This window comes from Notechis scutatus, chromosome 1, assembly GCF_049901735.1.
Source record: "Notechis scutatus isolate UNSWTSFEM ecotype Mainland chromosome 1, rNotScu1.2, whole genome shotgun sequence".
NCBI classification, from domain to species: domain Eukaryota; kingdom Metazoa; phylum Chordata; class Lepidosauria; order Squamata; family Elapidae; genus Notechis; species Notechis scutatus.
Genome location: NC_142009.1, coordinates 306,600,211 through 306,614,030, shown reverse-complemented (window position 1 = coordinate 306,614,030; position 13,820 = coordinate 306,600,211).

Below are 13,820 nucleotides of genomic sequence, written 5' to 3'. Positions count from 1 at the left end.
TATATCTAGAGGGAAAGGATTTTATTGTAGTTTCCAAATGTTACGGACAGAAAAAGCAATATGCTTTACCATTTTCCTTCAGATGTAGTGCCAGTTTCAAGAGTGCAAGGAATTTGATGGAAGATTTGTCATTGACTTTAATGAGTCCAGGGATCAGTACTACGATGCCAGGCAATTAAATTAAATAGCATGATATTACTTATCAGAAAGATGAAGATATAAATCAAAAGATGGAGCAGCTCAGAAAAGTAAAAGTATTCAAGCAAGCTGTAGCTAAAAGCCATTATAAATCAAGCTGTAGGCATTCAGCTCTGAAGTGTGGTACTAATTTTATTATCTGACTGTGGAAATATTATCCTGTGTGACTGTACATGCTTTTATTTTCATTCCATAAAGCTGCTTGTCTTATCTGGGAAAATATCCCCCATAATTCTGTATTTTTTTGCATTTAAATAATTTACAACATGATTAAACGTAATGGCTATGTTATGGAGTAGCAATCACTCAGTAGGATATAAAAATCTATGGGATTCTTTTTCACACACTCAAATAGCAGAAAAATGGCCAAGACAAAAAATAGCACAGTATATTGGTGAAGGAAATATAAATTTAACAATAGTGGATGAAATTTTATCAGACAAAGTGCTCCTGGTAGATGAAATAAAAGTTGCATGTGTCATTAATTTCAGAAGAGAAACATAGTTTAATATTAATCATTCTGTTTGAGAGAATTTAAAGGTTGCTAATATATAAAAGCGAGAGCCAGCTTGATGTGGCAATTAATTGGGCTAAAAACTGGGAAACTATGAGTTCTAATTTTGTCTTGGACACAATGCTAACCAATCACTCCCTCTCAACTCTAGAAAAAACACAAAGGCAAACCATCACAACCTGCTTACTTGAACATTAAGAGAGGGTTTTTGTTGCTGCTTCCAAGACAATCTGGAAAAAGGCTCAGTGTAATATTAAAAAGATACGTCAATTGCCTTATGCAAAGCTGAACAGCAGGTAAGATCAGCATTTCCTTTAGTTATTGTTTTGAATTTGTTGTTTCATATTTTTCTCTTATTGTAACTGATAGGATAAATGTTATGTGTTCAGGGTGGGTCCAAGAGCTAGAAAGAAATTAATTTATAACCTAAGATATGTTTTCTCCTCTACCTTGTACAGAACATTCCATAGGGGCTGAAATTTGCCTGCTATGAACATAAGGAGCTAACCTATGTCATTTCATTTATCCATTTAGCTCAATATTATTAATGCTGACAGGGGGCAGCTTTCCAAAAATCAATCTGGTTTTCTAAAGAGATACTGAGAGTTGAACTTGGGACTGTGGATATATAAAATGTGTGTTGCACCAGTATGTTTCAGTTCATTCCATTACTCTTATTGATGATTTGGGAAAGGATGTTTTATTAGCTATACAAAAAAAAACTAGCTGAAGTTTTAAAAAATAAACGAGAAATGTAAGTGAGAAACCAAGAGAATGACCTGGAAAATGTTTTCTTATTGAATTTACAAAAGAAGCTTGTTAAACGTTTGAGGGTCCGTGTGATGGAATAAAGAAGAATTGAAGAGAAATCAATTACTACAAGAATATTTAAATCAATTAAAGACTTGGAAGGAATATAAAGTTGGGTTACTTGATGAAGGTTAAAATAAGCTATTTCCTTGCAAACTTCTGTCAACTCTTTATGGTTTTTTGCTCACACAGATTGAAAAGTTGGTTTTTATGGATATGCTGATAGACAAAAGATGGGATAAGGGATAAAGAGATATCTGTTTGTAATGTTATAGGGGGTGAAGAGTTACTAAATTTGTCTACACTTCTAATGAAATGTGGAGGTTATTTCTTGATATATTTCTTTTCCTTTATATCACATTTTTTTTCTTTTTTCTTTTTCTTGTACTTTTTGCTTATTCTTATTTTTTTTTCTTTAGGTTTGTACTATTTTTACTATTATAATCAAAGTCCTTTAAAAATTCTCCCCCCTCCCTCCCTCCCTTCTTTCTTTCCTTCCTTCCTTCCTTTCTATTATTTTTGGGAGAGGAAGCTCAACTATTCAATAACTTCTGGGACAACCCATCAGTGATATAGGTTTAAAAATTTAGTTGACCTGAATATAGAAGGAAATATTTTAAAGCACTTTTCACATTAGGTCATCAAAAGAAATGTAAAGCAAATTAATAAGTTTTAGTTATACTTGAGTTGTAAATATTGTATTTCCTTTTTTCCTTATGAGATTTCCCTCACATATTTTTAAAGATATAAAGGAGATAGCAATCCATATTTGTTTTGCACATGTACATATATATAATTTTATACACCCCACTTAATATATTGATTTCATGTTGACAGACTTACCGTGTCTCATCTCACTTTACCTCATCTTACCTTACACCACTTCACGTCTCCTCCCCTAGCCTCCAGATCCCATACCCAGAAAACAACCAGGACTTCAGGGACTTCAGGAATGTCATCAGGATCAGACCGCCATGAATGTCATGTGCCTATTTTGTACATTTATGTTTTCTAAAACTGAACATATAATTAGTTTTTTTTTAGTCCATACAGGTAGTTTTCAACTTACAACCATGCATTTAACAACAGTTTGAAGTTATGATGACACTGAAAAAAATAACTTAAGTTATTAAAATAACTAAAATGACTTACAACCTTAGTCCTCAAACTTACAACTATCACAGTGTCTCATATGATCAAAATTCTGGCACTTGTCCCCTGGCATGTATTTATGACAGCTGATAGAGTTTCCAGTCCCAATTGTGGTGATAAGCCAAGGTGTACCTCAGTGGTGGGATTCAAATTTTTTTACTACTGGTTCTGTGGGCATGGCTTGGTGGGCGTGGCAGGGGAAGGATACTGTAAAATCTCCAGTCAGAGGTGGTATTTGCCGGTTCTCCGAACTACTCATAATTTCCGCTACCAGTTCTCCAGAACTGGTCAGAACCTGCTGAATACCACCTCTGGTGTACCTGTATTATAAAAATCCGGATAGAACATAAAAATGTGAGATCCAAATCCCAAGTATATTTCCTTTAAAAAACATTCTTGAATTTGAATGGAGAGATCATAGAGAAAGATTAATTTGAAATGTTTGAATATTACTGACAGTCCTTGTGAAATGAGGTTACCTGAAATACATGACAAAAGAAATGGTATCTGAGATATATATCCTCACATTAGGGAAATTTGTCATAAATTCTGAGTTGTGGGATATAAAAAGTCCCCATCTTTTATATCTTTCTCTTTCCTTCTAGCTTTCACAATATCTAAACTTTCTCTAGGAAGCTGGGTCTTCATGTAATATGTTTAAAGTGCAATAATTTGATCCTAGTCATTTGCATATGAAATGATAATTCTGAGTTGATTTGGATAATGATCCATTTATTTGTTTTCTCCTCTGGCCATGGAATTCTCTGAAGAATTTTCCAACATTGAAGTTCAAAAGCATCCTTCCCCCGCACTATCCTGCCTCTACAAAATCTAACTTTTGCTTCCATTGAGTTTCATAGGAAACACCATTGCTTACATTATTCTGATCTTTATTTTTCAGTAGTTCCTTTGAATACTGAATGGAATTCTTGTTATGTTGCCAATTTCCTGCCTGTTGGTAATTAATTGCCATAGAATTTATGCCCTGAGTAGAGAAAGTAGATTCAAAGTTATGCACTGCTGTGTTTCCTTATGTTTTCCATTCTTCTGCAGTAAAATACAGGGTCAGCTTGTTAGAATAACAATTAGAACCTTGACATTTCTCATGTATCAGATGTGTTATTTTGCATTCCAAAGAATGTTTTTGCAATGTTTTCAAATTATGAATTATACCGTGTATCCCCATAAGTTATTTTGCTTCCTTATCATTTATAAAGCAATTATCTCTCTTGGGGGGTCTATTTTTTATATAAATGTTACTAGCTTGATACCTGTGCTTCGCTACGAAACTATGTGGTCGGGCTTAGTTTTTGGGGAGAAAAATAAGGGGAAAAATCTGCCTCTGTCTACCAGCATCCATCGGTATTCAACTGGCTAGCGTCCTGTCAGCGTGTGAGAGAATTGAGGGTTCTTTGGAAAGTGAAACATGGAAACTGAAACATTATTTGCTGTGTGAGCAAGAAGGAGATAGCAAGGAGCCTGGGCATGGCTTAGCTCAACTGTTCTATAATAAAGCTGGTTGCTGCTGTGAAACTGAAACTCCTCTCCTCTGCTTGCGTTTTGCATTTGAAACAGATTTCTTTTCAGGTGGGGAGGGGGAATAGAACTCCTTAGCATCAGAGTGTGTTAATAATAATATACGAAGTACTAATGCTCTGATGGTCATTTCTAAAAATCCTTTCTTAGTGAGCACCTAGAAGCCAAGAGGAATACACATGCCAAATTTCAAGTTTGTAGGCTTTACGGTTCTGGAGATTTTGTGATGATGTGTGTGTGGTATTTCATATGTGTGTGTGTGTGTGTGTGTGTGTGTGTGTGTGTGTGTGTGGTATTCAGTTTTGTTCAGGTATTTTCCCACGTCATTATAGTTGTGCTTTTAAAGTTGTAGCAACGTTTCGGCAGAATCTCATCTGCCATCATCAGGCTTCTGTATAGTGTTTGTCTGTGAGTCAGACTTTCACAGCCGTTTCTGTTTTAAATTTGGTGCTAGCCTACTGCTGTGCCAGAATGGTTTTTTCTTCATCCATATATATATATATAATCTTGCTGCAGTTATCATATTTAAAAACAAAGTTCCATGACTTTTTTCTAGTTGCCTGTCCATTAGTCCCAAATGAAAAGTCCTGGTTTAGAAAAGTCTTCTGAATTAATATATCCATTTGAATCCAATTTTTTAGCCTTTTTTACACATCCAACAAATATGATAGAATGTCCTTCACATTGTTCAATTCCAAGCAAATATTTGAACTACCTTTATGCATCCTAGACAATTTCTCTGGTAACAAATACCAAAGATACATCATTTTGTAAAAATTATCTTTAATGTTATAAGAGAATGTAGATTTCAATCCTTTCAACCACATGTTTTCCCATTTATTGTAATTAATTTTTGAGCCTATTTTATCATACATTCTTTCATTCTCTTGGGATTTCTTATTAATATGTATGGTCACTGTCTTTGAACAAGATTCTATAAAGGCCAATGTAATTTGAGGCTCTTGCTCTTATCTTGTGTGGGTATAAGAAACCAATGATTTACTATACATCTCCAATTGTTGGCATTTATTGTGGGACTTTTCTATCAAATTCTGTACTGTCAGTACTAGCTAGTAACTACCTTTCAGAGGTTCTGAATAATGGATGATGAATATATTTGATATTTTAGGACACTCTTTGCCAACTCAGAGTTTTCCTGTTGAATTAAGATTATGACCATTTGAAATTACACTGGCACTGAAAAACTTGTTTTTGACAAGCTATGTCAATGGGGAAGCCAGATTCATTTCACTTCACTTAACAACTACAGTGATTCACTGAACAAAAACAGCAAAAGGGTTGTAAAATTGAGCATGACTCACTTAACAACCACCTTGCTTAGCAATAGAAATTCTGGCCCCAAATGGGGTTATAAGTCGAGGACTACTTGTACAACAAACATCAAAACAGCTGCAGCTTAGATTGCACTGTCACAGCTGCCATCTTGATTCTTTTGACCATACTTTACCGAGTCCCCTATTGTTGTGGTTAGCAGTTAGTGAGGACTCAGATGAGGGGCCAGGACCATTAGGGAGTGGACTGCTGCCTTCAGAGATTGTGGGGGCTGGCAGCAGTGATGAGGAGTTTCCTGAGGAGCCTGTTCCAAGTGCACGTGCATGAAGGATTGCTCAGAGGAAAGAACAGTTACAGCAGCACCAGGGGTGGGATTCAAATTTTTAACAACCGGTTCTGTGGGCATGGTTTAGTTGATGGGCATGGCTTGGTGGTCATGTTATTGGCTGGGCGTGGCCAACTCAATATCACTCACATTGAGTCATGCATCTCCTTGCCTGGCCTGTCATGACTGTGGTGACGCTGCAACAGTCGTAAGTGTAAAAAATGGTCGTAAGTCACTTTTTTCAGTGCCATTGTAACTTTAAATGGTCACTCCACACAAGAAAAGTACCAACAAAGAAGGGGGAAAAAAACTCCAGAGAAGTTCCAGAGACAGGAAGTCTAGTCCTGCCAAGAATGTAATAAGGGTTAACAGAGAGGCAGTTTCTGTAAGCAACACCAGAATGTTTCCTTCCTGCCTTCCTTACAGGATTGGGCCAGTAATTTCTTCTAACAACCAGTTCTCCGAACTGCTTGGAATGTTAAAAAACGGTTCTAGCGAATAGGTGTGAACTGGTAGAATCCCACCCCTGAGCAGCATGGGTGACTCGGAAGTAAGGCTGCAAGGTAATGGCCCCTCCCTCAAGAGGATAAAAGCCAGGTCTGAAGAAGCGTTCTTTGCAGAAAGCAAAGACGCTCTGAGACTCAGCCTCGTGGACATAATAGTTAGTATTTGAAAACTCTTGTAACTATTTTCTTATCTGAGGGTTTTTGGCAGACTTGAACAACAACTTGGCAAGGTTCTTTCTTGTTGGAGCTAATTAGTTGGAAGCAGCCTTTTATCTGTGAGGAAACAGAATTTGTAGATTAAACTTTAAAAGGTGGGGGCTGCTGCCTTTGTCTTGTGTTTGCTCTCTTGGAACCCGGTTGGGTCAGAACACCTATTTTTCTTTCTTCCTTGTCCAACCAACTACATGAGGGTGGGGTGTTTGATAACAGGACTCCACATTTTCCATTCTGTAACACCCAAAAGTGTGCCAGGAGCCATGGCAACTCCTCTATCCCCCTTCCAAACCTGTTTGCTTCTCTCCTCTCTGTGTGGCCTCGCGGCTTTATTTCCTAACAGAGGCATTTTTCGTATTTGCTTGGAAGGGTAGTGCATAATCTGGAAAACAGTGAAAAATGGAAGAAAATTGTATTTCAGATCACATACTGTTTTGCACAGTGCATGTTCATATTAAAAATGTATGTGGAACACATTCATCCACTACCACCTCTGAGAAGCAATTAAGACAAATCTGGACGATTGATGGCTACATGTGATTCAGTTTAAGTTAAAGATTGTGCAGTACTTTAATGGTTTTCATAAAGATACTTCAGCATTCACCCACCCTGATTATTTCACTAGAGGGAAAAGCACCGAAAGCTAAATGACAGCAACATTTCAGATGGATCTCACTGACCTTTGCCTGGTTTTCCCCTTAGGATGTGATTTGGGATTTGATTACCTGCCATTAAAGTTACATTATTAGTCCTCCTGAGCAGGAGAACTTGATGGCTATGGAGTCGATTATGGTTCCCCTGAAATAAACTGATTTTGGGCTTCCTCTAATGTATGTTTTCATGTAGAAGGTTATATACATTCACTGCCATCTCATCCCTTTTCCATCATTCTGACTGATTGCAATAAAATGAAGCCGACAAGATTTTGTTGCCCAGCATGAATTGCTACTTACTTTTGACAAGAAATGCCTTTTATCATTGTCTGATTATTTGCTGCTCCCATTTCTCACTAGGCTCTCTAGGTCACTAGCTGGATACATTATTTACTTGTGATTTATCACATGCCTATAAAGATCAATCTCCTGCAACCTTTCTTGTTTACACTCCCATCTTCTTTGATAATGTGTTTTTCTACAGTGATTGTAAAATTTTGTCTGGTGTTTCCCAATTTTCTGATAATCAGACACCCTAAATGTTGTGTATCAAACAAACAAACAAGGGGAAAAAAGGTTTTTTTCACTGTGAATCTCCTGTCAAGGTTAACATAGGAATTACAACCACAGAAATCCCTAAATTATATTTCATCCTTGCTAAGGTTTTGTTGTGTATTCTGAAATACCTGGATCCATTTTAAAATTATCTGATCAGAACTATATTTGTAAAATACATGACATTTTGATTACATTGATCATAATCAATACATCAGTTGTTTATCGTTGGGTTTTACTGTGATGTTTTTGGAGGGGGCCTAGGTGGCTCAGTGTTAAAGACATTTGTCAGCTGGAAAGCAGAGAGCCTAAATTTGAGACCCAAGCACTGGGCAATGGAGTGAACTTAGAGTGTTCTTGCCCCAACTTCTGCCCACCTAACAGTTTGACAGCATGCAAGTGTGAGTAGATAAATAGGCACCACTTTGGTGGGAAGATACCAGTGTTCCATACACCTCAGCATATAGTCACACTGACCTCATGACCATGGAAATGTCTTCAGAAAAATGCTGGCTCCTTAGCTAAGAAACAGAGGTGAGCACCACCCCCTAGAGTTAGACATGACTGGACAGGGAAAACCTTTACTTTTATTGTGATTTTAATTTGTTGTTTCCCATTTTTCTTTTTGTTTTTAAGAGGGTCTATGATAGTAATAAATATTTTGATTTGTCAGAGTGCTCTTAAGCAAGTTATTAGCAGGAACATGGAACTATTTTGTAACATGGAAATAGCACATACAGTATTATACAATAATATAGTAGATGTTATTTTAAGGAATTTTGAAATAATGCCTCATTTCAGGCATAGATACTTGCGATAATAGATTTTTCTAAGAGCCAGGAGATATACCTAACATGGCAGATTCACTTGTGCTGAAAGATTTACACTTTGGAGTCCAGAATAGATGGCATTTGCTTAACTAAGAGCCAAGAGAGTTTCAAGAGCTTACCTTCTTTCGTCCTCCAAAGAAGGAATGTGCTAAGACAGAATGAAAATAGGAATTAAACTGACAGCACATAATGAGTGGCAAGAGATTCTTAGAGCAGAAAAGTGGTGAATATAACATGCAACAGTCACTGACAGTTGAGTGGGAGAAATGTAACACAAAAATTCTGTTATTTGGAAGGAAATGCAGGGAAAGAGTATGCTGGATTACTATGAGGAACAGTATGAGAAGACAATATGAATTCTGAATCAACCTCGTGCTGCTGGACAGTTAGTTCCTAGTTGTGAAAGCATCCAAAGGCAGGGAAAAGGGAAATGCTCTGTGTAGTGTGCGATTTACTATCTTCAAAATTTTGAAATTTTTATTATGTAAGAATAAGGTTTACTTTTGCTAAGCTTTATAAGTAAATAACAGCATCTCATGGAATAATGGTTTTATAAAATGTATGCATCAGTGACTATCATAAAAAGTGGAATAAGGAGCACCATTGGGCTCAGGTTTGACAGAGACAGTTGAGGTCAGTTGAGGAAAATTAAAGACCAGGCAGGAGATGCAGCTAAAAGATGCCAAGCTGAAAGAGGTTGGTAGAGAGATGGTGGGACAGGCTGCAGAATATAACAATCCACTTTCATAGTGTCTGCTTCTGTGATAAGGAGCAATTTTTAAAAAGAGCTTTTCCAGAAAGAAATGAGTTAGGAACAGCAATGGAGTTACTCTATTTCAACAAATGTTATTTATAAACAAACCAATATTTACACACCGATTCCCTTTTAGATGTGCGTGATAGTATGAACATACACATATTTTACTCACAAAGGAGAATGAATATGATTTTTTTTTAAAAAAAAAAATCCCTTCTCACATCTATGAGTGTATGTATCTTTTTCAATCTTGTGTCCTCTAACAGAGACCTGGGAGTTTTGAGGGTTCTGCTAAGTATCTTACCTGCTCTTAGCATTGCACTTCTCTAGATAGAGAACTTTGGTATTGTTCCTAGGATTTAGAATAGAATAGAATAGAATAGAATAGAATAGAATAGAATAGAATAGAATAGAATAGAATAGAATAGAATAGAATAGAATAGAATAACAGAATTGGAAGGGACCTTGGAGGTCTTCTAGTCCAACCACCTGCCTAGGGAGGAAACCCTACACCACTTCAGATAAATGGTTATCCAACATCTTTTTAAAAAGTTCCAGTGTTGGAGCATTCACAACTTCTGGAGGCAACTTGTTCCACTGATTAATTGTTCTAACTGTCAGGAAATTTCTCCTTAGTTCTAAGTTGCTTCTCTCCTTGATCAGTTTCCACCCATTGCTTCTTGTCCTGCCCTCAGGTGCTTTGGAGAATAGCTTGACTCCCTCTTCTTTGTGGCAGCCCCTGAGATATTGGAACACTTGCAATATTTGTCGGAGCCAGTCTCCCAGCTTATGAGTTACAACCCCAAGTGCTCCTTTCACCACTGGGATAATTTTGGTCTTTCCTTTCCACATCCTGTCTAGTTCCTCCTTCAGGCCTTGATATTTTTCTAGCTTCTCATATTCTTTCTTTCAAATATTGCTTTCACTTGGCACCACTACATCTATCACCACTGCTCTCTTCTGCTCCTTGTCTAGTATCACAATGTAGGACTGATTAGCCAATGAAGATCTGTCCAACTGGATCTAAAGGTTCCACACGATCTTAGCCCTATGATTCTCTACGATCTTCTGTGGAACCTGACATCTGAATTTGGGATGGTCTAGCCCATACGTTGGGCAGAAGTTCTTGTACACAGTGCCAACTATTTGGTTGTGCTGTTTCTGCCTACATTTTACACCTTGACACTATATTTGGGACTATCTTTGAGATCTCTCTGCACAGTCCTTTTCTTGGGTGCTGTCTAATGTGATAGACTCTTGTGTCTATGAATCTAGTGCTTAGTGTCTGTTCTTGTGCTATGATGTTCAGAGCCTCAGTCTTGTCTTTTAGTCCTTTCCAGCCACTAGTAAGATTTCCCAATGTCTGCCACCTCAGCTGTCTGCCGATGGTACATCCCATGAGGTTTTCCTTTGCCGTGGCACTCCATTCAGTGGCATGAATAAATAAATATATTTATTTATTCATGAGATTTTTGACAGAAACATTTGCTCATGAACTGTAGAGTAGTGCCTCCTCTAGAGGTCTACATTTAGAAGTATTTTTCAGTTGATATGAAGACCCAATATTATGTACACTTTCTTTTAGGAAATTATTGTCTATATGGAATGGAATGGTGAAAATATAAAAAGTCTGGGCTAGAATTTGTTTAGTTTTGTCAAGCAACCGTACACAGGATCACTGTATTTCTTTCTGGTTAGGAATAATGTCAGGTCAGTTCTGCTGTGGATACTTTTTCTGTTTTCTCCTTCCTTCTGTCCTTCCTCTCTCTCATCTTTCTTGCTTTGCTTCTGTTTAATGGTGACAGCAGATTTGGCTCCTCTGCTGGTATTTTAAAGCAGGAGATAAATAGGCATTAATTAGGGATGCTTTCACTTGGAGTCCTGTGGATTCCATTTGTAGTAATGAAGCAGATGGATTCTACTGCATGTGGTCTTCTCTACATATTTGACCCTATGCATTTAAAACCAGATCAAATCAAGAAAAAGTGATGGTGAGTTGAAAATTAGGTTTAGGTACCCTTAAACTGCAGGCCTTCTAGAGAATTACATTTTTCTTTATTAGGCAGAGACAGATTTCCTAGCTGGAAATATGTATTCTGACCATTTCAGCATTTACATCAAGAAAATACAGTTCCAAAATAACAAACTATTTTTATATTGTACATTTTAATGATGAGGAAACTGTATTAACAACATCTCTTTTAACATTTGGACACTACTTCTATATTGTAGATGCGAGTCGCATTGCTTCTCTCTCACACACCACAGACAAACAGAAAAATCCTCCCTTTTGTGGTGTAGATCATCCAAAAGACAGTGTTGCTTCTTGGGACCACTTCTAAAGGATGAATTTTTTAAAAAAGATGGCCTGATATTCAGTACAAAAAGAGGCAGGCATATAACTTTGATCATTGTTGACTTCAGAAAAGTATTTCTGCAACACAGTTCCAAAAGGAAGAACTTGAAGATCGGTGAAGCAGTCTTCAAAGAAAAAAGCTTTAGTAAACCTAGGTATCAGTGGGGTTTTTTTTTTTTTTTTTTTGAGAGGCTAGTTTGAAGCATAAACTGAGAAAGTCAACTCTGTTGCATTTTTTTTTTTAGATTAAAATATAGGGGGGGGGAAAACCCTGCTGGATTAAATCAGTTTTAAAAATGATGCTTGAATGAGTAGCTGGGGGCAGAAAAGTCTAGAAGTCCTTACTTCTTGTATTGACCAAGAAAACTAACATTTTTAAGAGTTTCGGGGAACATTGTCTCAAATTTAAATGGATTGCAGTATATGAATTTTATTCAACTGTTTAATATATTTTTTCTCTATAATTTGAGCACTTTCTTTTTGTAACAGCCAGTCAGATATCCCTGAGATGTCTCCTAAACAGGCATGGATTCAATATCCCTCCGTCCTTTTAGTTTGTTTTAGAAGTCTAAAATAGTGGTTTTTCCATCATCTTTGCTAGACCAATTCTCCACAAACATGTTTTAGATCTGTTCAAAGCAGTGATATCTACCTCTACTTCTTATAGCTGTCAAGTCCATATTTAATCACATTTCACATATCAATCTGCTGCTGCCTGATTTATAGGGCAGTACTCATATACTCAGTATGATAGAAAGATGTTAATTCTTTCTATGTACTCTTTCCATTTCACTCAGCAATTTTTTTTTCAATACAAGAATATCTGAACATTTTAAAAGCAAGATATATTACTAAGGAGCATCTTTCCCAGTTGGATTCATTGTTTATTACAGTCTGCTTGATATGAAGTGGGTGTTCTATTACTTATTACTTTAGACTATTACTTTAGTCATCTTGAAAATAAAGTGAACTATGCCTTGATGTATATCAGGAATATTAAAATGTTCAGCCTGGCTTCATTAATTTCAACATTGCAAAGCATAACTGGTTTAAAGAAATGTGCTACAGAACTGCCATTAAAAAAAATTAAATAAAATCAGGATAGCAGTAAAGAAGCAGTGGAAGAAAACAAATCCACTCTACAAGACGCAATAATAATCTCAGCTCTTGTAATAAAGGCAATTGAGTTGTGATATAAAGAAAAGAGATGAGGCATTACATCCCATTATGGGAATTGTACCCCCTTAATATCCATCTGGACCCATGTGAATATAGTCAGCGGAAATAGGATTGAAATAAGCAAGAGAAAATTGAATTATCTGATAATCCAAACACTGTTAGGAAGAACATGTTCTTAAAAAAATTCTCTAACAGCCAGATCCAATGAGCTGCTCTTCTATAAAGCAGTGACTTCACTTATATATATTTTCTTATGGAATCAGATCATCTTCATTAACCATAAAGAAATTTCACAGATTAAAACAGGAATACACTTATAACCCTTTGTTTTTGTACTCTTCTACTACTATGCTATTATCTGTTCTTCAAGCTAGTTGCATACACACACACACACACACACACACCAAAGTTCAAAGGATGTACTGTACATGTTAGATTAAAAAAAGAGATCAACGTGCAAGGTACTTTGAATAGTTTGCATTGAAGCAATGTAATTCTCTTTTATTAAGGTGCGAACTTAAAGCAATTTGCCTCAACAAGAGTCTTTGCATCTCTGAAATCATATCTAGCAGTTCCAGGAGTTAACTGGAAGCAAATGGCTTCTGAGGAGGAGGAGGCTTCAGAGCTCATACAAATGCCTCTTCTGGTTAAGAGAAGTGCTGTTGGTTTGGATAAAGAAAAGCAATGCTATTTTTATATTATATGCTATAATGCTATCTGAAGACCTATGCACTCTGCACCCTTGGTCTGTTCCTGTTCTGTGCTGGAGGTTGAATTTGCTGTGAATGAGGAATACAGAGCAACATTTCTACACTTCATAATTGTGCATAGCCCTTTATGCATTAGTTTAGACTGGGTGATGTTTTAGTTCAGTGATGATGGTGAACCTTTTCGTCCTCATGTGCCAAAAGTGCACACGCACACACATGCATGCCTGCATGCC